The 25,101-nt window shown below is 37.1% G+C and overlaps 1 protein-coding gene across 3 annotated transcripts in view; it reads left to right on the forward strand.

Moving 5' to 3' along the window:
• NELL2 (neural EGFL like 2) overlaps positions 1 to 25,101 on the forward strand; it is a 481,448-nt gene that overhangs the window by 264,205 nt on the left and 192,142 nt on the right. The window lies entirely within an intron of this gene.

Below are 25,101 nucleotides of genomic sequence, written 5' to 3' on the forward strand. Positions count from 1 at the left end.
CTATATTACCTATGCTTTATGTTACATCCCAAGACTTATTTATTTTATAACTGGAGGCTTGTACCTCTAAATAACCCTCACCTATTTCACTAATCCACCAACCCCCTTCCCTTCTGGCACCCACCAGTTTGTTCTCTGTTTATCTGAGTCTGTTTCTCTTTCATTATATTTGTTCACTTGTTTTGTTTTTTAGATTTGACATATAAGTGAAATCATATGGTATTTCTGTTTCTTTGTCTGACTTACTTCAATTAGCATAATACCCTCTTGGTCCATCCATGTTCTCACAAACTCAAGATTTCATTCTTTTTATGGCAGAGTAATATTCCATTGTATATATATACCACATCTTATATATCCTTTCATCTATCGATGGGCCCTTAGGATGCTTTCATATCTCAGCTATTTTGAATAATGCTGCAATGAACATAGGGGTGCATATATCTTTTTGAATTAGTGTTTTTGTTTTCTTTGGAAAAATACCCAGAAGTGGGATTGATGGATGTTATGGTAGTTCTATTTTTAATTTTTTGAGGAATCTCCATACTGTCATCCATAGTGACTATATCAATTTAGATTCCCACCAACAGTGCACAGGCATTCCCTTTTATCCACACCCTTGCCAACACTTGTTATATGTTGTCTTTTTGATGATAGCCATTCTAACAGGTGTGAGGTGATATTTCACTGTAGTTTTGATTTGCATTTCCCTGATGACTAGTGATGTTGAGCATCTTTTCTTGTGCGTCTTGGTCATATGTATGTCTTCTTTAGAAAAATGTCTATTCAGATCCTTTGCCCATTTTTTAATCAGGTTGTTAGTTTTCTTGATGTCGTTATAAGTTCTTTGTATATTTTGGATATTAACCTCTCATTAGATATATCATTTGAAAATATCTTCTCCCATTAAGTAGGCTGCTTTTTCTTTTGTTGATAGTTTCCTTTGCTCTGCAAAAGCTTTTTAGTTTGATGCAGTCCCATTTGTATGTTTTTGCTTTTCTTTCTCTTGCCTAAGAAGACAGATCCAAAAAATTATTTCAAAGACTGATGTCAAAGAGTGTACTCCCTATGTTTTCTTCTAGGAGTTTTATGGTTTCAGGTATTACATTTAAATCTTTAATCCATTTTGAGTTTATTTTTATATGGTGTGAGAAAGTACTCAGTTTGATTCTTTTGCATGTAGCTATCCAGTTTTCCCAACACCATGTATTGAAGAGGCTATCCTTCCCCTTTGTATATTCTTGCCTCCTTTTTCATAGATTAATTGACCACATAAGTTTGGTTTAACTTCTGGGCTTTCTCTTTTTTTTTTTTTTTAACATCTTTATTGGAGTATAATTGCTTTACAATGGTGTGTTAGTTTCTGCTTTATAACAAAGTGAATCAGTTATACATATACATATATCCCCATATCTCTTCCCTCTTGCGTCTCCCTCCCATCCTCCCTATCCCACCCCTCTAGGTGGTCACAAAGCACCGAACTGATCTCCCTGTGCTATGCGGCTGCTTCACACTAGCTATCTATTTTACATTTGGTAGTGTATATATGTCCATGCCACTCTCTTTGTCCCAGCTTACCCTACCCCCTCCCCATATCCTCAAGTCCATTCTCTAGTAGGTCTGTGTCTTTATACCTGGCTCGCCCCTAGGTTCTTCATGACCTTTTTTTTTTTTTTCTAGATTCCATATATATGTGTTAGTATATGGTATTTGTTTTTCTCTTTCTGACATACGGCACTCTGTATGACAGACTCTAAGTCCATCCACCTCACTACAAATAACTCAATTTCGTTTCCTTTTATAGCTGAGTAATATTCCATTGTATATATATGCCACATCTTCTTTACCCATTTATCTGTTGATGGACACTTAGGTTGCTTCCATGTCCTGGCTATTGTAAATAGAGCTGCAATGAACATTGTCGTGCATGACTGTTTTTTAATTATGGTTTTCTCAGGGTATATGCCCAGTAGTGGGATTGCTGGGTCGTATGGTAGTTCTATTTTTAGTTTTTTAAGGAACCTACATATTGTTCTTCATACTGGCTATATCAATTTACATTCCCCCCAACAGTGCAAGAGGGTTCCTTTTTCTCCACACCCTCTCCAGCATTTATTGTTTGTGGATTTTTTGATGATGGCCATTCTGACTGCTGTGAGATGATATCTCAATGTAGTTTTGATTTGCCTTTCTCTAATGATTAATGATGTTGAGCATTCTTTCATGTGTTTGTTGGCAATCTGTATATCTTCTTTGGAGAAATGTCTATTTAGATCTTCTGCCCATTTTTGGATTGGGTTGCTTGTCTTTTTGTTATTGAGCTGCATGAGCTGCTTGTAAATTTTGGAGATTAAGCCTTTGTCAGTTGCTTCATTAGCAAATATTTGCTCCTATTCTGAGGGTTGTCTTTTGGTCTTGTTTATGGTTTCCTTTGCTGTGCAAAAGCTTTTAAGTTTCATTAGATCCCATTTGTTTATTTTTGTTTTTATTTCCATTTCTCTAGGAGGTGGGTCAAAAAGGATCTTGCTGTGATATATGTCATAGAGTGTTCTGCCTATGTTTTCCTCTAAGAGTTTGATAGTGTCTGGCCTTACATTTAGGTCTCTAATCCATTTTGAGTTTATTTTTGTGTATGGTGTTAGGGAGTGTTCTAATTTCATTCTTTTACATGTAGCTGTCCAGTTTTCCCAGCACCACTTATTGAAGAGGTTGTCTTTTCTCCACTCTATATTCTTGCCTCCTTTATCAAAGATAAGGTGACCATATGTGTGTGGGTTCATTTCTGGGCTTTCTATCCTGTTCCATTGATCTATATTTCTATTTTTGTGCCACTACCATACTGTCTTGATTACTGTTGCTTTGTAGTATAGTATGAAGTCAGGGAGCCTGATTACTCCAGCTCCGTTTTTCTTTCTCAAGATTGCTTTGGCTATTCGGGGTCTTTTGTGTTTCCATACAAATTGTGAAATTTTTTGTTCTAGTTCTGTGAAAAATGCCAGTGGTAGTTTGATAGGGATTGCATTGAATCTGTAGATTGCTTTGGGTAGTAGAGTCATTTTCACAATGTTGATTCTTCCAATCCAAGAACATGGTATATCTCTCCATCTATTTGTATCATCTTTAATTTCTTTCATCAGTGTCTTATAATTTTCTGCATACAGGTCTTTTGTCTCCTTAGGTAGGTTTATTCCTAGATATTTTATTCTTTTTGTTGCAGTGGTAAATGGGAGTGTTTCCTTAATTTCACTTTCAGATTTTTCATCATTAGTGTATAGGAATGCACGAGATTTCTGTGCATTAATTTTGTATCCTGCTACTTTACCCAATTCATTGATTAGCTCTAGTAGTTTTCTGGTAGCATCTTTAGGATTCTCTATGTATAGTATCATGTCATCTGCAAACAGTGACAGCTTTACTTCTTCTTTTCCGATTTGGATTCCTTTTATTTCTTTTTCTTCTCTGATTGCTGTGGCTAAAACTTCCAAAACTATGTTGAATAATAGTGGTGAGAGTGGGCAACCTGGTCTTGTTCCTGATCTTAGTGGAAATGGTTTCAGTTTTTCACCATTGAGGACGATGTTGGTTGTGGGTTTGTCATATATGGCCTTTATTATGTTGAGGAAAGTTCCCTCTATGCCTACTTTCTAGAGGGTTTTTATCATAAATGGGTGTTGAATTTTGTCAAGAGCTTTTTCTGCATATATCGAGATGATCATATGGTTTTTATTCTTCAATTTGTTAATATGGTGTATCACATTGATTGATTTGCGTATATTGAAGAATCCTTGCATTCCTGGGATGGACCCCACTTGATCATGGTGTATCATCCTTTTAATGTGCTGTTGGATTCTGTTTGCTAGTATTTTGTTGAGGATTTTTGCATCTATGTTCATCAGTGATATTGGCCTGTAGTTTTCTTTCTTTGTGACATCTTTGTCTGGTTTTGGGATCAGGGTGATGGTGGCCTCGTAGAATGAGTTTGGGAGTGTTCCTCCCTCTGCTATATTTTGGAAGATTTTGAGAAGGATAGGTGATAGCTCTTCTCTAAATGTTTGATAGAATTCACCTGTGAAGCCATCTGGTCCTGGGCTTTTGTTTGTTGGAAGATTTTTTTTTTTTTTAATTTATTGATTTAGTTTTGGCTGTGTTGCGTCTTCGTTTCCGTGCAAGGGCTTTCTCCAGTTGCGGCGAGCGGGGGCCACTCTTCATCGCAGTGCGTGGGCCTCTCACTATCGCAGTCTCTCTTGTTGCTTAGCACAGGCTCCAGACACGCAGGCTCAGTAGTTGTGGCTCACGGGCCTAGTTGCTCCACAGCATGTGGGATCTTCCCAGACCAGGGCTCGAACCCGTGTCCCCTGCATTGGCAGGCAGATTCTCAACCACTGCGCCACCAGGAAAGCCCCTGTTGGAAGATTTTTAGCCACAGTTTCAATTTCAGTACTTGTGATTATTCTGTTCATATTTTCTCTTTCTTCCTGGTTCAGTCTTGGAAGCTTGTGCATTTCTAAGAATTTGTCCATTTCTTCCAAGTTTTCCATTTTATTGGCATGTAGTAATCTCTCATGATCCTTTGCATTTCTGCAGTGTCAGTTGTTACTTCTTCTTTTTCATTTCTAATTCTGTTGATTTGAGTCTTCTCCCTTTTTTTCTTGATGAGTCTGGCTAATGGTTTATTGATTTTGTTTATCTTCTCAAAGAACGAGCTTTTAGTTTTATTTATCTTTGCTCTCATTTCCTTCATTTCTTTTTCATTTATTTCTGCTCAGATCCTTATGATTTCTTTCCTTCTGTTAACTTTGGGGGTTTTTTTTTTGTTCTTATTTCTCTAATTGCTTTAGGTGTAAGGTTAGGTTGTTTATTTGAGATGTTTCTTGTTTCTTAACGTAGGATTGTATTGCTATAAACTTCCCTCTTAGAACTGTTTATGCTGCATCCCATAGGTGTTGGGTCATCGTGTTTTCATTGTCATTTGTTTCTAGGTATTTTCTGATTTCCTCTTTGATTTCTTCAGTGATCTCTTGGTTATTAAGTAGTGTATTGTGTAGCCTCCATGTGTTTGTATTTTTTACACATTTTCTCCTGTAATTGATATCTGATCTCATAACGTTGTGGTCTGAAAAGATACTTGATACGATTTCAATTTTCTTAAATTTACCAAGGCTTGATTTGTGACCCAAGATATGATCTTTCCTGGAGAGTGTTCCATGAGCACTTGAGAAGAATGTGTATTCTGTTGTTTTTGGATGGAATGTCCTATATATATCAATTAAGTCCATCTTGTTTAATGTATCATTTAAAGCTTGTGTTTCCTTATTTATTTTCATTTTGGATGATCTGTCCATTGGTGAAAGTGGGGTGTTAAAGTCCCCTATTATTATTGTGTTACTGTCGATTTCCCCTTTTATGGCTGTTAAAATTTGCCTTATGTATTGAGGTACTCCTGTGTTGGGTGCATAACTATTTACAATTGTTATATCTTCTTCTTGGATTGATACCCCGTAATCATTATGTAGTGTCCTTCTTTGTCTCTTGTAACATTCTTTATTTTGAAGTTTATTTTGTCTGATATGAGAATTGTGATTCCAGCTTTCTTTTGATTTCCATTTGCATGCAATATCTTTTTCTATCCCCTCACATTCAGTCTGTATGTGTCCCTAGGTCTGAAGTGGGTCTCTTGTAGACAGCATATATATGGGTCTTGTTTTTGTAGTCATTCAGCCAGTCTGTGTCTTTTGGTTTGAGCATTTATTCCGTTTACATTTAAGGTAATTATTGATATGTATGTTCCTATTATCATTTTCTTAATTGTTTTGGGTTTGTTATTGTAGGTCTTTTCCTTCTCTTGTGTTTCCTGCCTAGAGAAGTTCCTTTAGCATTTGCTGTAGAGCTGGTTTGGTGGTGCTGAATTCTCTTAGCTTTTGCTTGTCTGTAAAGATTTTAATTTCTCCATCAAATCTGAATGAGATCCTTGCTCGGTAGAGTAATGTTGGTTGTATGTTTTTCTCCTTCATCACTTTAAATATGTCCTGCCACTCCCTTCTGGCTTGCAGAGTTTCTGCTGAAAGATCAGCTGTTAACCTTATGGGGATTCCCTTGTGTGTTATTTGTTTTTTTTTTCCCTTGCTGCTTTTAATATTTTTTCTTTGTAGTTAATTTTTTATAGTTCGATTAATATGTGTCTTGGTGTGTTTCTCCTTGGATTTATCCTGTATGGGACTGTCTGTGCTTCCTGGACTTGATTAACTATTTCCTTTCCCATATTAGGGAAGTTTTCAACTATAATCTCTTCAAATATTTTCTCAGTCCCTTTCTTTTTTTCTTCTTCTTCTGGGACCCCTATAATTTGAATGTTGGTGTGTTTAATGTTGTCCCAGAGGTCTCTGACACTGTCCTCAGTTCTTTTCATTCTTTTTTCTTTATTCTGCTCTGCAGTAGTTATTTCCACTATTTTATCTTCCAGGTCACTTATCCGTTCTTCTGCCTCAGTTATTCTGCTGTTGATCCCTTCTAGAGAATTTTTAATTTCATTTAGTGTGTTGTTCATCACTGTTTGTTTGCTCTTTAGTTCTAGGTCCTTGTTAAACGTTTCTTGTATTTTCTCCATTCTATTTCCACGATTTTGGATCATCTTTACTATCATTATTCTGATCTCTTTTCCAGGTAGACTGCCTATTTCCTCTTCATTTGTTAGGTCTGGTGGGTTTCTGCCTTGCTCCTTCATCTGCTGTGTGTTTCTCTGTCTTCTCATTTTGCTTATCTTACTGTGTTTGGGGTCTCCTTTTCGCAGGCTGCAGGTTCCTAGTTCCCGTTGTTTTTGGTGTCTGCCCCCAGTTGCTAAGGTTGGTTCAGTGGGTTGTGTAGGCTTCCTGGTGGAGGGGACTGGTGCCTGTGTTCTGGTGGATGATGCTGGATCTTGTCTTTCTGGTGGGCAGGTCCACGTCTGATGGTGTGTTTTGGGGTGTCTGTGGCCTTATTATGATTTTAGGCAGCCTCTCTGCTAATGGATGGGGTTGTGTTCCTGTCTTGCTAGTTGTCTGGCATAGCGTGTCCAGCACTGTAGCTTGCTGGTCATTGAGTGGAGCAGAGTCTTGACGTTGAGATGGACATCTCTGGGAGATTTTCGCTGTTTGATACTACGTGGAGCTGGGAGGTCTCTTGTGGACCAGTGTCCTCAACTTTGCTCTCCCACCTCAGAAGCACAGCCCTGATGCCTGGCTGGAGCAGCAAGAGCCTGTCATCCACACGGCTCAGAATAAAAGGGCAAAAAGAAAGAGAGAAAGAAAGAGAGAGAGAGAGAGAGAGAGGGAGAGAGAGAGAGAGAGGGAGGGAGGGAGGGAGGGAGAGAGAGAGAAAGAAAGAAAGAAGATACAATAAAATAAAATAAAGTAAAATAAAATAAAATTATTAAAATAAAAAATAAAAATAATTATTAAAAGAAAAATTTTTTTAGCTAATAAAAAAACAAAAGAAAACAAAGAAAGAAGAGAGCAACCAAACCAAAAAACAAATCCACCAATGATATCTAGTTCTAAAAACTATACAAAAAAAAAATAAAATAAACAACAAAAAAACGGACAGACAGACCCTAGGACAAATGGTAAAAGCAAAGCTATACAGACAAAATCACACACAGAAGCACACATACACACTCACAAAAAGAGAAGAAGGGAAAAAATATATATATTTCGTTGCTCCCAAAGTCCACCTCCCCAATTTGGGATGATTCGTTGTCTATTCAGATATTCCACAGATGCAGGGTACATCAAGTTGATTGTGAAGATTTAATCCCCTGCTCCTGCGGCTGCTGCAAGAAATTTCTCTTTCTCTTCTTTGTTCGCACAGCTCCTGGGATTCAGCTTTGGATTTGGTCCTGGCTCTGCGTGTACGTTGCCTGAGGGCAACTGTCTTCGCTCAGACAGGACAGGGTTAAAGGAGCAGCTGATTCGGGGGCTCTGGCTCACTCAGGGTGGGGGGAGGGAGGGGTACGGATGCGGGTCGAGCCTGTGGCGACAGAGGCCGGCGTGACGTTGCAACAGCCTGAGGTGTGCCCTGTGTTCTCCCGGGAAAGTTGTCCCTGGATCCCGGGACCCTGGCAGTGGTGGGCTGCACAGGCTCCCAGGAGGGAAGGTGTGGATAGTGACTTGTGCTTGCACACAGGCTTCTTGGTGGCTGCAGCAGCAGCTTTAGCGTCTCATGCCCGTCTCTGGGGTCCGCGCTGATAGCCCGTCTCTGGAGCTCCTTTAAGCGGCGCTTTTAATCCCCTCTCCTCGCGCACAAGGAAACAAAGAGGCAAGAAAAAGTCTCTTGCCTCTTCGGCACCTCCAGACTTTTTCCCGGACTCCTTCCCACCTAGTTGTGGCGCACTAGCCCCCTTCAGGCTGTGTTCATGCAGCCAACCCCAGTCCTCTCCCTGGGATCCCACTGAAGCCGGAGCCTCAGCTCCCAACCCCCGCCTGCCCCGGCGGGTGAGCAGACAAGCCTCTCAGGCTGGTGAGTGCTGGTCGGCACTGATCCTCTGTGCGGGAATCTCTCTGCTTTGCCCTCCGCACCCCTGTTGCTGCACTCTCCTCTGTGGCTCCGAAGCTTCCCCCTCCACCACCCGCCGTGTCCGCCCGTGAAGGGGCTTCCTAGTGTGTGGAAACCTTTCTTCCTTCACAGATCCCTCCCACTGGAGCAGGTCCCATCCCTATTCTTTTGTCTCTGTTTTTTCTTTTTTCTTTTGCCCTACCCGGGGACGTGGGGAGTTTCTTGCGTTTTGGGAGGTCTGAGGTCTTCTGCCAGTGTTTAGTAGGTGTTCTGTAGGAGCTGTTCCACATGTAGATGTATTTCTGATGTATTTGTGGGGAGCAAGGTGATCTCCACGTCTTACTCTTCTGCCATCTTGAAGCTCCTCCTGTGCTTTCTCTTTTGTTCCATTGATCTATGTGTCTGTTTTTGTGCCAGTATCATATTGTTTTGATGACTGTAGCTTGTAGTATTGTTTGAAATCAGGGAGCATGATACCTCCAGCTTTTTCAAGATTGCCTTGGAAATTTGGTGTCTTTTCTGTTTCCATACAAATTTTAGAATTATTTGTTCTAGTTCTGTGAAAAATATCATTGGTATTTTGATAGGGATTGCATTGAATTTGTATACTGCCTTGGGGAGTATGGTCATTTTAACAACATTAATTCTTCCAATCCATCAGCACAGCACATTTTTCCATTTGTTTGTGTCATCTTCAGTCTTATAGTCTTCATCATGTCTTATAGTTTTCTGAGTACAGGTCTTTTACTTCCTTGGCTAGATTTAATCCTAGGTATTTTGTTCTTTCTGATGCAACATTAAATGGGATTTTTTCTTGATTTCTCTTTCTTATAATTTCTAGTGTATAGAAACACACCAAATTTCTGTATATTAATTTTGTATCCTGCAACTTTATGGAATTCATTTATTAGTTTTGGGTTTTTTTTGTTGAATCTTTAGTATTTTCTATATATAGTATCATGTCATCTGAAAATATTAAAAGTTTTATTTTTTCCTTTCCAATTTGGATGCCTTTTATCTCTTTTTCTTGTCTGCTTGCTAGGGCTAGGACATTAAATACTATGTTGAATAAAAGTGACAATAGTGAGCTCCCTTGTCTTATTCTTGATCTTAGAGGAAAAGCTTTCAGATTTTCGCCATTGAGTGTTATATTAGCTGTGTGTTGTCATATATGGCCTCCATTATGTTGAAGTATATTCCCTCTATACTGACTTTGTTGAGAGTTTTTATCATAAATGCATGTTGAATTTTGTCGTAAGATTTTTCTGAATCTATTGAGATGATCATATAATTTTTATTCTTCAATTTGTTAATATGATTTATCACATTGATTGATTTGTTGATATGGAGCCATCCTTTCATCCTGATAATAAATCCCATTTGATCATAACATATGATCCTTTTAATGCATTGTTGAATTCGGTTTGCTAATATTTTTTGAGGATTTTTGCATCTATGTTCATCAGTGATGTTGGCCTGTAATTTTCTTTTTGTGATGTCTTTGTCTCATTTTGGTATGATGATGATGCTGGCTTCATAGAACAAGTGTGGAAGTGTTCCTTTCTCTTCAGTTTTTTGGAATGGTTTGAGGAATCTAGACATTACCTCTTCTTTAAGTGGTTGGTAGAATTCACCTGTGAAGCTATCTGGTCTTAGACTTTTGTTTATTGGGAGTTCTTTTTACTACTGATTCAATTTCATTACTGGTAATTGGTCTGTTCATATTTTCTATTTCTTCCTAATTCAGTCTTGGAAGATTGTAAGTTTCTATGAATTTATTCATTTCTTCTGTGTTGTCCATTTTATTGGCATATAGTTGTTGTAGTTATCACTTGTGATCCTATTTTTCTGTGGTGTTAGTTGTAACTTCTGTTACATTTCTCCTTTTATTGATTTGGACCCTCTCTCTTGATTTTTTTTATTGATTTTGTTTATCTTTTCAAAGAACCATCTCTAGTTTCATTGATCTTTTCTATTATTTTTTTTTAGTTTTTTTTTTTTTTTTTTTTAGTTTTTATTTCATTTATTTCTGCTCTCATCTTTATGATTTTTCTCCTTCTACTACTCTTGGGTTTTGTTTGTTCTTCTTTCTCTAGTTCCTTTAGGTATAAGGTTAGGTTGTTTATTTGAGATTTTTCTTGTTTTCTGAGATAAACTTGTATTGCCATAAACTTCCCTCTTAGAACTGCTTTTGCTGGGTTCCATAGATTTCGGATTGTTGTGTTTCCACTTTCATTTGTCTCCAGGTATGTTTTGATTTCCTTGTTGATTTTTTTTTTTTTTTGTGACCCATTGGTTTTTTTGGTAACATATCTTTTAGCATTCATGTGCTTGTGTTTTTCAGTTTTTTTCTTGTTGATTTTTAGTCTCAGACGCTTTGGTCAGAAAAGTTGCTTGATGTGATTTTAGTCTTCCTAAATTTATTTGAGACTTGTTTAGTGGCCTAGTATGTGCTCTATCCAGGAAAATGTTCCATGTGCACTTGAAAAGAATGTGTATTCTGCTGCTTTGGATGGAATGTTCTATATATATATGTCTATTAAGTCCATCTGGTCTAATGTGTCCTTGAAGGCCAGTGTTTCCTTACTGATTTTCTGTCTAGATGATGTGTCCATTGATTTAATTGCAGTGTGAAATTCTGCTACAATTATTGTGTTACTGTTAATTTCTCCTTTTATGTTCGTTAACATTTGCTTTATGTATTTAGATGTTCCTGTGTTGGGCCTATAAATATTTATAATTGTTATATCTTCTTTTTTTTTTTAAACATTTTTATTGGAGTATAATTGCTCCACAATGGTGTGTTAGTTTCTGCTCTACAACAAAGTGAATCAGCTATACATGTTATATCTTGTTGAATCGATCCCATTATCATTAAGTAATGTCCTTCTTTGTCTCTTGTTACAGGCTTTGTTTTAAAGTCTGTTTTACCTTATATAAGTACTACTACCCCCCTTTCTTTTTGTTTCCATTTGCATGGAATACCTTTTTCTATCCCTTCATTTTCAGTCTGTGTGTGACTTTAGATCTTAAATAGGTAGCATATATATGAGTCTTGCTATTTTATGCATTTGGTCACTTTATGACTTTTGATTGGAGCACTTAGTCCATTTACATTCGATGTAATTATTAATAGGTATGTACTTACTGACATTTTGTTAATTGTTTTCTTGCTGTTTTTGTAGTTCTTTTTTGTTCTTCCTTCTACTTTTGCTCTCTTCCCTTGTGATTTGATGACTGTCTTTAGTTATGTTTGGATTCTTTCTTTTTTGAATGTGTGTATCTATTATAGATTTTTAATTTGTGGTTATCATGAGGTTCATATATAACACTATATATGTATGTATATATATTGATTATTTTAAGTTGATCTCTTAAGTATGAACACGTTCTAACAACCCTGCATTTTTACTCTTCACACCCTGTTTAATTTTTTTTTTTTTTCTGTTTAATGTTTTTGACATTATATTTTCCAACTTTTTGTTTTGTGTATCCCTTAATTACTTTGGGGGCTGCAGATGATTTTACTACTTTTGTCTTTTAACCTTTATATTAGCTTTATAAGTGGATGATATACTACCTTTATTGTATATTTGCCTTTACTAATGAGAGTATTTTAAAAATAATTTACATATTTCTAGTTGTATAATCTTCTTTTCTGCATACGGTAGTCCCTTTAACATTTCTTGTAAAGCCAGTTTAGTGGTGTTGAAGTATTTTAGCTTTTGCTTGATAGCCTTGCTGGGTAGAGTGTTCTTGGTTGTAGATTTCTTCTTTTTATCACTTTGAATATATTGTGCCACTCACCTTGTGGCCTGCAAAATTTCTGCTGGAAAGTCAGCACATACTCTTATGGTATGGAAAGCTACTAGTTAGGAAAAGCTAACTAGTAGCTTTTCCTTTACTGTTATTAGGATTCACTCTTTATCTTTAATTTTTGCCATTTTAATTATAATGTATATTTGTGTGGACTTCTTTGGGTTCATCTTATTTGGGACTCTCTTTGCTTCTTGGACCTGGATGTCTATATCCTTTTTAAGGTTAGGGAAGTTTTCAACTGTTATTTCCTCAAACAAATTCTCTGTCCCTTTCTTTCTCTCTTCACCTTCTACAACCCCTGTAACGCAAATGTTAGAACACTTGATGTTGTCCTAGAAGTCTCTTCAACTATCCTCATTTAAAAAAAAATTCTTCTTTCTTTTTTTCTCTTCAGTTTGTGTAATTTCCCCTGCTCTGTCTTCCAGTTCACTGATCTATTCCTCTGTATCATCTAATATATTGTGTATTCCTAGATTCCTTCTAGTGTATTTTTTGTTTCAGCTATTGTGTTCTTCAGCTCTGTTTGGTTCTTCTTCATATTTTCTAACTCTTTGTTAACCTTTTCACTGTGTTCATCCATTCTTCACCTCAGTTCACTGATCATCTTTATAATCATTACCTTGAACTCTTTTTTGGATAGATGACTTATCTCCACTTCATTTAGTTCTTCTGGGGTTTTGTCTTGTTCCTTTGGAATATATTCATTTGTCTCCTCATTCTGCCAAATTCCCTTTGTTTATTTCTAAGTATTAGGTAGGTCAGTTATGCTTCCTGATCTTGTAGAAGTGGCCTTATATAGTATACATCCTATGGGTCGCAGCAGCACACTACCCTCTGGTCTCCAGAGCTATCTGTTCTAGGGGTGTCCCCTATGTGGATTGTATTGGCCATTCTGTTGTGACAATGCAACAACTGTTGGCACAGTGTTAGGCAAGCCTGGCCCCTTGCCCAGTCAGCTGCTAGTTCCTGCCTGTGCCATGGCTGCTTCCCACTGGTGGGTGAGGCTGAGTCCTGGCATGGCTGGCTGCAGGAGCTGGGGTATCTTGGGACTGGTTCCAGCCTGCTGCTGTGTGGGCCGACTCCCATGGTAGCTGCCTCTGGGGCCAAGGCTATCCAATTAAGGATAGTTTGACTCACTAGAAGCAGCATTTAAAATTTTTTATGCAATTGTACATGTTGTCTATCAGCTGGTCTTATAGAGTTCTGGTCCTCTAAGACATTAGACTTGTCATTATATACAAAAGTAAGCAAGTGATATAAAATAAATTTTATTTACTAAACCTGTGGGGTTGTTTTAATGATATAACTATAATTGAGATTATTTATTTTACTATAATTTTCTTGATCAGAGTTAAAATAGCACTGGTAAAATTTGGAGTTTATTTATTCATTTGACAAATATTTATTGAATGCTTGTTTTGTTCCAGGTTAGGCTAGAGGTGAAGCAGTAAATAAGGTGTACATGACTGATGTTCTCTCAGGCAAGGAAGATCATTGCACCAAAGAGCATTTAATTGCACATGTGGCAAGTGGCTAAAAGAGAAATAGGTTAACAGGGGTTCTGATCTGTGTGGGTGGTAGTGCTTGAGTAAAAGAGTTTTTCTCTGTAATCTGAAGATTAAGTAAAAATCAGCTATGCATAGAAGTTAAGTGTGGGAAAGAAGGGAATTTCCTTTGGAGGAATCACCATGTCTAAAGACCTTAAGGTGAAAAGAAGCACTTTGTAATAACTGAAGGAAGGCAGAGAACAGGGGAGAGGTGCCCAATGAGATTAATGATGGGAAGCAGGGCCTTGAAGGGCACAGTAAAGACTAAGGGTTTTGTGCTAAGAACAAGGGAGAGCCAATGAAAAGTTTTGCAGAGGAATGCCCTGATCACATTGATGTTTTAAATAATCACTTCTGCTTCAGCCTGAATGAAGGGAAGACTGGATGTGGGAAACCAGTGGATGGGAGACAGCGGTGGCCTGCAGAAGAAAGGGGGATGGAGGTGTGGGTGTATTTGAGAGCATTAGTGAGGTAAAACCAGTCCTGATGATTAATTGGTGCTTGTAGATGATGAGTAGAGACGTTTCAAGGGTGATACTCAGGTTTCTGTCCTGAGAAACAGGCAGGTGTTAGTGCTACTCACTTAGGAAACAGATTCGGTGGGAAAATCATCATGTTGGGTTGTAGTGCTTGAGGGACAGGTGAGTAGCCAGTTGAGTAGCCAGTTGAATATACTTCAGTGTGGAGTTCAGAGAAGTTTAAGTTGTACATAACATTTGGGATTCTTTGGCATATAAATGGTAGTTGAGAAAATGGAAGAAATTACCTAGAGAGTTTTGAAAAACTCTGGTATTTGAGTGTTTTATAAAGAAGATGATTTGGTGATGGAGAGAGGAAAGTCGTGGCTGACAATTAGGAAGAGAAGAGGAGGTGGTGTCACAGAAACCAAGGAAAAGAGAGGATTTCAAAAAAAGTACAATGCTTCTGAGAGATCGAGAATGATGAAGACTGAAAAACGTCCTTTGTGTTGAACTTTATGGATGACACTGAGGGCCAGCCATGGTGATTTTGTTGCAAAGTGATGACAAAAGCCAGTTGGGAGTACATTCAGTATTGCATAATGGGAAAAGTGGTTCTGATGAAGGAAGAGAACTCCTTCCAGATGTTTGCTTATGAAGGGAAGGAGAAAGAGAAAGCAGTAGCTTAAGGCAAAGGGGGGCTAAGGAAGGGTGTTTCTTTCCCACCTGTTTTTTCCTTTTCGGTTCTGTCTGGCCTCACCCCCAGTGACCCAGCCATGCAGATGATAGCTTCTTGTTTTTGAAAGAGTTTTGTGACTCCTTAGATATTTATAAACATGACTTAAATTAGGATTTTATAACTAGATGACCTGTCCAGCTTTTAGATATTAAAGTTCTAAAATATCTGAGAGTATATTGCCCTACTTTATGTTTCTTATGAACTATATGTTTATCATATTTCTCTTTTAAAAATTATTTGTCCATCTCCATCCATTCAATGTTCCTCATTCCTTACAGAGTGTTACCAAATTTTTTAATACTTTCCCCTTCATTTGGTCTCTTGCAATACATACAGTCTATAAAAGTTGTCAAAAATTATGTTGGGCATTGTGTTTTAAAGAATGATCCTTTGCTACATGTCTTGACTTTAAACTGAAAATGGTAGGAGCTTTTGATGTTTTGACTATACTTCCTCTTGACACTTCCTTACACTATTGAGTACTATTTTAGGACCATCTTGGCATTCCATTTTAGATAGTGTCTTCAGAAGTCATTTATTTGGTAAGTTTCTCTCTTCAGTGCATAATAGGTGCCAGGGATTACAGCTGTGTCAGCCCAATAGTGCATTAGGATGAAGAAGCTTGTTCCTGTTTCCCAAACACCTTAAAATTGCTGGCATTGTTGCTATCCAAGCTTTTGGCAGTACACTAAGAACTGGAAAATAATTCTGCATAGGTGAGTCATTTATATAGTTGCATATCACATTTGTTTACCAAAATTGGTAATGGATGCCTTATTAATGAAAGGAAGTTTGTGAGGCATTTCTTCAAATTAATGAGAATATAGAAAATCTGAACCCCCTAAAAGAATAATCCCTTGCTGATGGACCAGTTTTTCCTGGATTCATCTTATGTCTTTCATTCTGACTGCTGCTGCCAGATATCATTTTTTTTACTTCATGTCACATTCTGTTTAGTCATTCTGTCTCTAGTGTCTCGCTCCCTCCTACCCAACCAGGACCCATTCTCCGGATTAATGTTTACAAAACCCATTTCTTCTGCTTGAGAGCCCATGGTGCCTTTTTGTTGCTCAACACATCAAGCTCAAACTCCTTTGCCAAGGTTCCAAGGCTTTCTGTTGCCTGGCCCTACATAACTATTTATCCATTAATCCATAGCAAGTCTCTTCCAGTATTTTCATCGTTTTCTTTGCTCATGATAGTTCGTCTGTGTTATGGGTTGAGTTTTGCCTCTCAAGAAGTCATATGTTAAAGTCCTAACCTGTTACCACAGAATGGGAACTTATTTGGAAATAGGGCTGTTGCAAGTGTAGTTAGTTTAGATGAAGTCATACTGGAAAATGCTGGGACCCTACTCCAATATGACTGTTGTCCTTATAAAGCGGAGAAATTTTGACACGGACACACGGGGAGAATGTCATGTGAACATGCAGGCAGAGATTGGGGTGATGCACCTACAAGCCAAGGAACACCAAAGATTTCCAGCAAAGTACCAGAAGCAAGGTGAGGAGCACGGAGCAAATTGTCCTTCTCAGCCCTTAGAAAGGCTGATACCTTGATTTTGGACTGTTAGGCTATAAAACCATAAGACAATAAATCTCTGTTGCTTAAGCCACCAGTTTGTGATGCTTTATTATAGTAGCCCTAGAAAACTAATACAGTCTGACAGGTATACCTTCTGCTTTTTGTTCTAACTATCTATGATTTAATTATTGTTCTAGACTGCTTAATTTTTTAAAAACATTGTCTTGATGAATTAGGTGCACATAAATTTAATTCCTCAAATCTATTTTTTATTTTATCTGACTGAAGAATTAATACCTTGTTCTGTACTAATTTATATCCAGTTGTCCAGTTGTAATATACTTTATTATCTACTATATTATTTATTAAGGGATTCATACATGTGCATTTGTGTATCTTTCTGCCACCTATAATATAAGTGTTTCGTGGTCACAGGCTGTTTACTTTCCTTGAATTTTCCAAAACTTCTAAAATAGAGATAGACAATTTAGAGTTTAAGAAATATTTGTTTATTGATGGTTTGAAATGCTTAGATATGCTGAACAGATGGGCACCTTTAGGCTACCTCATCACTAAAGAATTATTCAGGATAAGTATTGAACTTATTAAATTGTGCTTATATTGTATAAGAAAGTCTAATTGTCATATAGATTTTTATAGCTAAAAATGGATTCTGTTGTTTTAGATTGATATGCATTTTCCTTTGAAAAATATTTTGAGTAGTGCAAGGAAAGGAATTTATTCATTTATATCACTCATTGTACTGATAAATGGCATACATACTTAAAGGACTACAAATCCCAGAAATTTTCCCATATCCACCATTGCTTTTACTGAACACTCTAAGTTTTCACCTAAGATTTGAATTCTAGCTACAATTTGCAAACCAACTGACTTGAACATCAAATGTTTGGTATGTAGAAGTTGCTTAACTAAATGCTAGTTGAACGTGAAGATTGGAATCTTAATAAACATTTGGTTAGCACTTGCTATGCGCCAGGCATGGCACACCTTCAAACATAAACTATAAACCACTATATTTAGATACCCAGTTCAAATACCTGTTTGTTTGTTTTTTTCACCAGTCACACCAAAAGAAACACTGTCTCCTCTCACCCCATTCCTGTCTTTTTAATTCATTCCTTTGGCTAATGATACCTTTTCTACCTTCTTTTTTGTTATGCATTTCAGTAAATTCTGGCCCATGTACAAAGTAATGTGAACATAAATCTTAATGAAAACAAGTAATTTCTCAGCTTTTTTTTCCTATGTTGTATTCTTTTTTCTTACTATACTGTTTGCCACTAAGGCTAATATAAAAAAACAAAACCAACATAATAAACATATTGCTGTTTAGAGACATTTAGAAAGCTTTCCACATACAACAATTTATTCATCCAGCAGTCCTATGATGCGGGCATCATTATAGCAGTCCTATGATGCAGGTATCATTATAATCTCCTGTTTTGTAGTTGAGAAAACTGAAGAGCTTGGAAATAAAATGATTTTCCCCAAAATCACTTATTTAGATAGCAAACAGTAAACCGAGGGTTCAAATTCATGTCACCTATCTTCAAATTTGGTGTTTTTAAACTTTTTCTACTTTTAATTTACTTATTAGATACCTAATCTAATTCTTATTTTTATGGGTAAGAATACCATATAGATTTTTCTTCAGAAAGACTTTCTTTTGAAAGCAGTTAACTGGCTTTAAAAATTGAATGTTTCTGAAAAGGAAAAAAAAGAAAAAAACTGTAGTCCATCTGAAAAGGAGCTTCTTGGCATTAGAGAAGCTGTAATGAGATGGGACCATGGTAAATAATCCGCACTGGAAGACAATGGGAAAACAAACAAACTCTCTCTCATTCTTTCTTGCCCTTTCCTTCCTTCCCTTCCCTTACTCTGTCCCTCCTTTCTTCCTCCCTCCTTCCCCCCTTCCTCCTTCCCTCCCTTCCTTCCTTCTTTTTTTTCTTTCTTCGCTTCACATCTAATTCATTTAGTAATGAATTCCTGACACAGTCAGTATCTGCATTTCATTAATTATGGAATATAGAGCCAATCTGAGAGGATTTCTTTACCAGTGAGATGAGTGATAGCCTCACAGAGTTGCTCCAAGAGATATGAAGGAAAAGATGCAAAATGAGCTCAGTTTTCTGATTGTAAACTAGCACACAACTCTCCACTGGAGCTAATGGGAGGCCTGCTAACAGAGTAGGGAGAAACAACCAGAGGACCAAGCCCTATGGGATTAATTAGGAAATTCTAGCAGATTTTAGCTTTCAAAACTATGGTTAATGATGCATGCTCTACTGAGTATTACAGTAGAGTTTCTTAAATAAAAAGGTCCAGGGTTACTGTGTTAGTCAGCATTCTTCAGAAGAACAGAACCAATAGGACATATATGCCAATAGATAAGAGAGGAGAGAGAGAGAGAGAGAGAGAGAGAGAGGGAGAGAAAGTATAAGGAATTGACTCATGTGATTATGGAGGCTGAAGAGTCTCAAGATCTACAGTCAGCAAGCTGGATGCCTAGCAGAGCTGATAGTGTAGTTTTAGTCCAAGTCTAAAGACCTGAGAACCAGGAGAGCCAATGGTGTAAGTTCGATTCCAAGGGCGGGAGAAGACCAGTGTCCTAGCTCATCAGTCAGGCAGGCAAAGTTTCCCTCCTACTCAGCCTTTTTGTTCTATTCAAGTCTTCAATTGATTGGACGAGGCCCACCCACATTAGGGAGGGCAGTCTGCTTTATTCCAAGTCATATGTAAATCTCATCCAGAAGCACCGTCACAGATGGATACACCCAGAATAATATTTGATCAAATGCCTGGTCACCCCATGGCCTAGTCATGTTGACGAATAAACTTAACCACCACAGTTACAAATTAACAACAACAAAAAAAGGAGATGAGAAAAAGTATTTCTGATGTTTCCAAATATGAATTAACCTTTTAATAGCATCATCTATCCATCTAATTAAGTGAAAAAGTTACCACATAAAACAGATTTTAGAATTAATATGATATATGGAAGTATTAAAGTGTTTTTAGGCATTGAGGAATATCTATTTAACATGTTTACAATGCTGAGGAAATACTGTTTTGTATTGTTTTGTGTTTTCATGAAAATCATTCCTTCTCCAATTAAGGAGTTTTGGTGCAAAACTTTCGAAAATCCCTATCAAGTGACATAACAAAATTTGAACTTGCATTAGTGGTTTTTCTGGCCTCATTCATCATTTACTGTCTGTGATACTTAACTTCAGCTTTCTCTAACTCAATTTCTGTTCATTTGTAAACTTGATTAAGTTTACATTAAGATACTCAAATCAGAGGAAAAGGGCATTTTTTCTTTGAAGCCAAGGCCTCCTCTGATATGAAGGGAGGACTTTAAATTTTTTAAATCAAACCTAATAAAGATTAAACTTCTCTGAATTTCTTCTTACGCATAGTTTCTCATGCAAAGGAAGTTGAAGAAGCTGTCAATGCTACCTATATACTATTCTTTTGAAACAAAGTACCATACTTGTGTGATTTTTATGGTCAGCTGATGTTTTCCCCCAAAGAATGCACATCTCTAGAAAACACTCATAGTTAAGTCTGAGTTCATGATCACTTTGGATACTATATAGAGGAGAAATCATAAATCAGTTATCAATTAATGATATATCTATGTATTAAATAGGATTAAGAACAAGTATTTTCTTCTTTCTGAGGTGGATCTCTAGGCTTTTTTTGGCATATTGATTTACGATTGGCTTTTATCACTAGACTTCGTATAGAGACTGTTAGCATTCATTTATTCGCAGTATTTGTTGAGTACAAACTATGTGCCAGGTCTTGAATGGGTGCTGGCCATAAAGTCATGGGTAAAACCAATTACACTTCTGCTCTCATGGAGCTGACTTTGTAGTGGAGGTAGCATCTAAAGTCTATGTCCATTTTCCAGATGCAGATGGAGATGAGAATTGTGATTGATGGTTTTGCGCTTTTGAAATAAGTAGTGCTGTCTTTGTATTCTTTTGGCAGTTGTTTTTTAAGACCTTATTATTCAACATGCTGGTCCAAGGACTAAAAATATAGGCCATTACCTGGGAGCTGGTTAAAAATGCAGAATCTCATACTGTATCTAAGACCTACTGAATCAGATCTGCATGTTAACAAGATCTCCAGGTGATTCCTATGCATATGAAAATTTGAAGAGCACCGGTTTAAGGCATAAAGTTTATTAATTTATCATCTCAATGATTTGGCAGCTATCCAGTGTTTTTTAGCCATATGTTCAACTGGAGGAAAAGTTTAGTGTTCACAAACTCAGTTTATTTTCATCAGTATACAGTGTCACTTCCTCAGCTTAGTTTCTTAGAGTGCTCAGAGTTTAGAGGTTCAAGCTGCATCAAATTCACCCAAAGAGCTTGTTAAAAATACACATTCCTGGATGCAGCCTTTATCCTGGGTTGGGTCTCAAAAATCTGCATTTTTACAAGCTTCAGAGGTGATTCTCATGCACGTTCAAGTTTGAAAAGGATTATTCTAAACTAGTTCTATATTGACATCCTTCTCAGGATGGATTCAAAATTGTGATTACTTTTGAGCCTTTAATTAATCTATTCCTCTCTAGAAAGATGAATTGTTGAGCCTGTGTGGTCACATATCCCTGTGTATCACAGTGGTGTTAGTTTACACCAGTATTTCTCAACGTTGGTACTATTGACATTTTGGACTGGATAATTCTTTGTTGTGGGTGCTGTCCTGTGCATTGTAGGATGTTTAGCAGCATCCCTGACCTCTACGCATTAGATGCCAGTAGCACACCTATGTCCATCTCCCCACTTCCAGCTGTGATAACCAAAAATGTCTCCAGACATTGCCAAATTTCCCTGGGAGGGCAAAATTGCTCCCAGTTGAGAACCGTTGGTTTGAATTAAGTAAAGAATAAGAACATGGCTATATGTGAGCATGATGCCTACCCCCAGTGTTTGTTTATATTATTGGATTTTCTTGAGGGCTTTTGGATTTATGCCAAAGGTGAAGAGGGGTTTATGTACAAGCTTGTGAGGGCTGCCTGGACCTTTGGGCTGGTTTAACACTGAATGGTGGGAGAGACATAATGTGATGATGGGAAAGGGGATAAACTCTCATATGTAGGACATAAACAAGGCTACTGTAGGGCCTAGGTTCCAAAGAACAAAACAAAGTTAGGTAAAAGAACCTTTTTTTTTTTTTTCATGCTGTGAAGACTGAAAAAGACGCTATGTGGTATCTCAAGAGTTTTGTAGTTTGGGGATGGGAGCTTTTTTTAAAGGGGCAAAATTAGGGATACAGGGATATGTACTAGCTTTGGCAGAGACTCAGAGGACAGGGAAAGGCCTAGAGGATGCCCAGGGGCAGGGTATTGGGCAGTGATGGTATGCGCTGATTTATTCTAGAATCCATAGAAACACTCAGGGTAATTGGAGAGACTTTCAAGGGAGGACTCAGATTCATCGGCAGCCAAGGAAGTTTGTATCCATAGCCTATAACATTATTGACCTTCTGGTAGGTATGGTTTTGGGTTTTGTTTGACCTGCTATTCTCAACAGAATGCTTACCTTTGCATTCCTTTGTAATATGATGGAGACATTTACTACCTGCCAGTGTTAAACAAGCATTTATAACCATTACCCTTTTACTAGTCAATGCTGAAAAGTCAATTAGAACAAATACTTATTTTGTACAACTCCTTGTGCATAAGGAGGTATTCTGGTACCCAGATGGATACGTTGCAGATTTAGATGTACATCTACCCGTAATTTTTTTTTTTTAAATATATGTCAGAAGAAATTTGGGGATTTAATAGACAAATGAATATAAAATATTTATATGATCAAATCAAAATCGTTACATTTACTAACTGTGGGAACTTGTACAAATCACTTAATATATCTGAGCCTCAGTCTCCTCACCTATAAAACAGGGAGAAATTGTTTCATGAGGTTGCTGTGGGAGGGGAGGTTAAACAAGATTAAGTAGGTGAAAATGCCTTCCAGAAAAATAAGTCTTTGGTAAGAGTGTGCCATTGAACTTGTGTTTTACACATATATTTATTACTACCAGTGTGTCAGTCAATTCATGCAACATGAATTTATTTTGGGAACTAAGATATTATACTATTAGTTTATTGGAAACTTGAGGCAGCAATACTCAGAGTCAATATGATAATGTCATATTTTAAGCCACTTATAGTGAGATCTTTAGCTACTTCAGTAACTAACTTATCATGGATTATTTCTAGAACCAAACCACTTTATGCCAAATGAATAATATTCTAACCAGTTCTTGGATATAGAGTATGTATAATTTGTCCTCATTTTGTAAATTATATGATAAAACTTTAAATGTAACCATGGGAATTCATGTTATTTTTCTATAAATGAGTAGCAGGTTAAAGTACTTGATAATTACATGTATATGTACTTGTTTATTAATGTTAGGGAGAAAACGTCTGCATTGAATTAAGCAAAATCAGCTACAGGTGTCTTATGTGAAGCAGTGGTTCTCTATCAGTTTTTTATTAGGTAAAAAAAAGTCATTTTTTAAAAAAGGCACCACCCTGGAAAAGTATCCATTTGAACTGATATGTGAAGCATACATGATTAATAATTTTTTAATTAATTATTTTAATTTTTGAATTTTACTTAATTTTTTTTTTATACAGCAGGTTCTTATTAGTCATCAATTTTATCCGCATCAGTGTATACATGTCAATCCCAATCGCCCAATTCATCACATCACCACCCCCACCCCCCCACCACTTTCACCCTTTGGTGTCCATACGTTTGTTCTCTACATCTGTGTCTCAATTTCTGCCCTGCAAACCAGTTCATCGGTACCATTTTTCTAGGTTCCACATATATGCGTTAATATACGATATTTGTTTTTCTCTTTCTGACTTACTTCACTCTGTATGACAGTGACTAGATGCATCCACGTCTCAATAAATGACCCAATTTCATTCCTTTTTATGGCTGAGTAATATTCCATTGTATATATGTACCACATCTTCTTTATCCATTCGTCTGTCAATGGGCATTTAGGTTGCTTCCAACCTGGCTATTGTAAATAGTGCTGCAATGAACACTGGGGTGCATGTGTCTTTTTGAATTATGGTTTTCTCTGGGTATATGCCCAGCAGTGGGATTGCTGGCTCATATGGTAATTCTATTTTTAGTTTTTAAAGGAACTTCCATACTGTTCTCCATAGTGGCTGTATCAATTTACATTCCCACCAACAGTGCAAGAGGGTTCCCTTTTCTCCACACCCTCTCCAGCATTTGTTGTTTGTAGATTTTCTGATGATGCCCATTCTAACTGGTGTGAGGTGATACCTCATTGTAGTTTTGATTTGCATTTCCCTAATAATTAGTGATGTTGAGCAGCTTTTCATGTGCTTCTTGGCCATCTGTATATCTTCTTTGGAGAAATGTCTATTTAGGACTTCTGCCCATTTTTGGATTGGGTTTTTGTTTTTTTAATATTGAGCTGCACGAGCTGTTTATATATTTTGGAGATTAATCCTTTGTCTTTTGATTCATTTGCAAATATTTTCTCCCATTCTGAGGGTTGCCTTTTTGTCTTGTTTGTGGTTTCCTTTGCTGTGCAAAAGCTTTGAAGTTTCATTAGGTCCCATTTGTTTATTTTTGTTTTTATTTCCATAACTCTAGGAGGCGCATCAAAAAAGATCTTGCTGTGATTTATATCAAAGAGTGTTCTTCTTATGTTTTCCTCTAAGAGTTTTATAGTGTCTGGTCTTACATTTAGGTCTCGAATCAATTTTGAGTTTATTTTTGTGTATGGTGTTAGGGAGTTTTCTAATTTCATTCTTTTACATGTAGCTGTCCAGTTTTCCCAGCACCACTTATTGAAGAGGCTGTCTTTGCTCCATTGTATATCCTTGCCTCCTTTGTCATAGATTAGGTGACCATAGGTGCATGGGTTTACCTCTGGGCTTTCTACCTTGATCCATTGATCTATGTTTCTGTTTCTGTGCCGGTAGCATATTGTCTTGATTACTGTAGCTTTGTAGTATAGTCTGAAGTCGGGGAGTCTGATTCCTCCAGTTCCCTTTTTTTCCCTCAAGACTGCTTTGGCTATTCAGGGTCTTTTGTGCCTCCATACAGATTTTAAGATTTTTTATTTCTAGTTATGTAAAAAATGCCATTGGTAATTTGATAGGGATTGCATTGAATCTGTAGATTGCTTTGGGTAGTAGAGTCATTTTCACAATATTGATTCTTCCAATCCAAGAACATTGTATATCTCTTCATCTGTTGGTATCACTGTTAATTTCTTTCATCAGTGTCTTATAGTTTTCTTCATACAGGTCTTTTGTCTCCCTAGGTAGGTTTATTCCTAGATATTTTATTCTTTTTGTTGCGATGGTAAATGGGAGTGTTTCCTTAATTTCTCTTTCAGATTTTTCATCATTAGTGTATAGTAATGCAAGAGATTTCTG

The sequence above is a fragment of the Eubalaena glacialis genome, chromosome 11 (genome assembly GCF_028564815.1).
Source record: "Eubalaena glacialis isolate mEubGla1 chromosome 11, mEubGla1.1.hap2.+ XY, whole genome shotgun sequence".
NCBI classification, from domain to species: Eukaryota; Metazoa; Chordata; class Mammalia; order Artiodactyla; family Balaenidae; genus Eubalaena; species Eubalaena glacialis.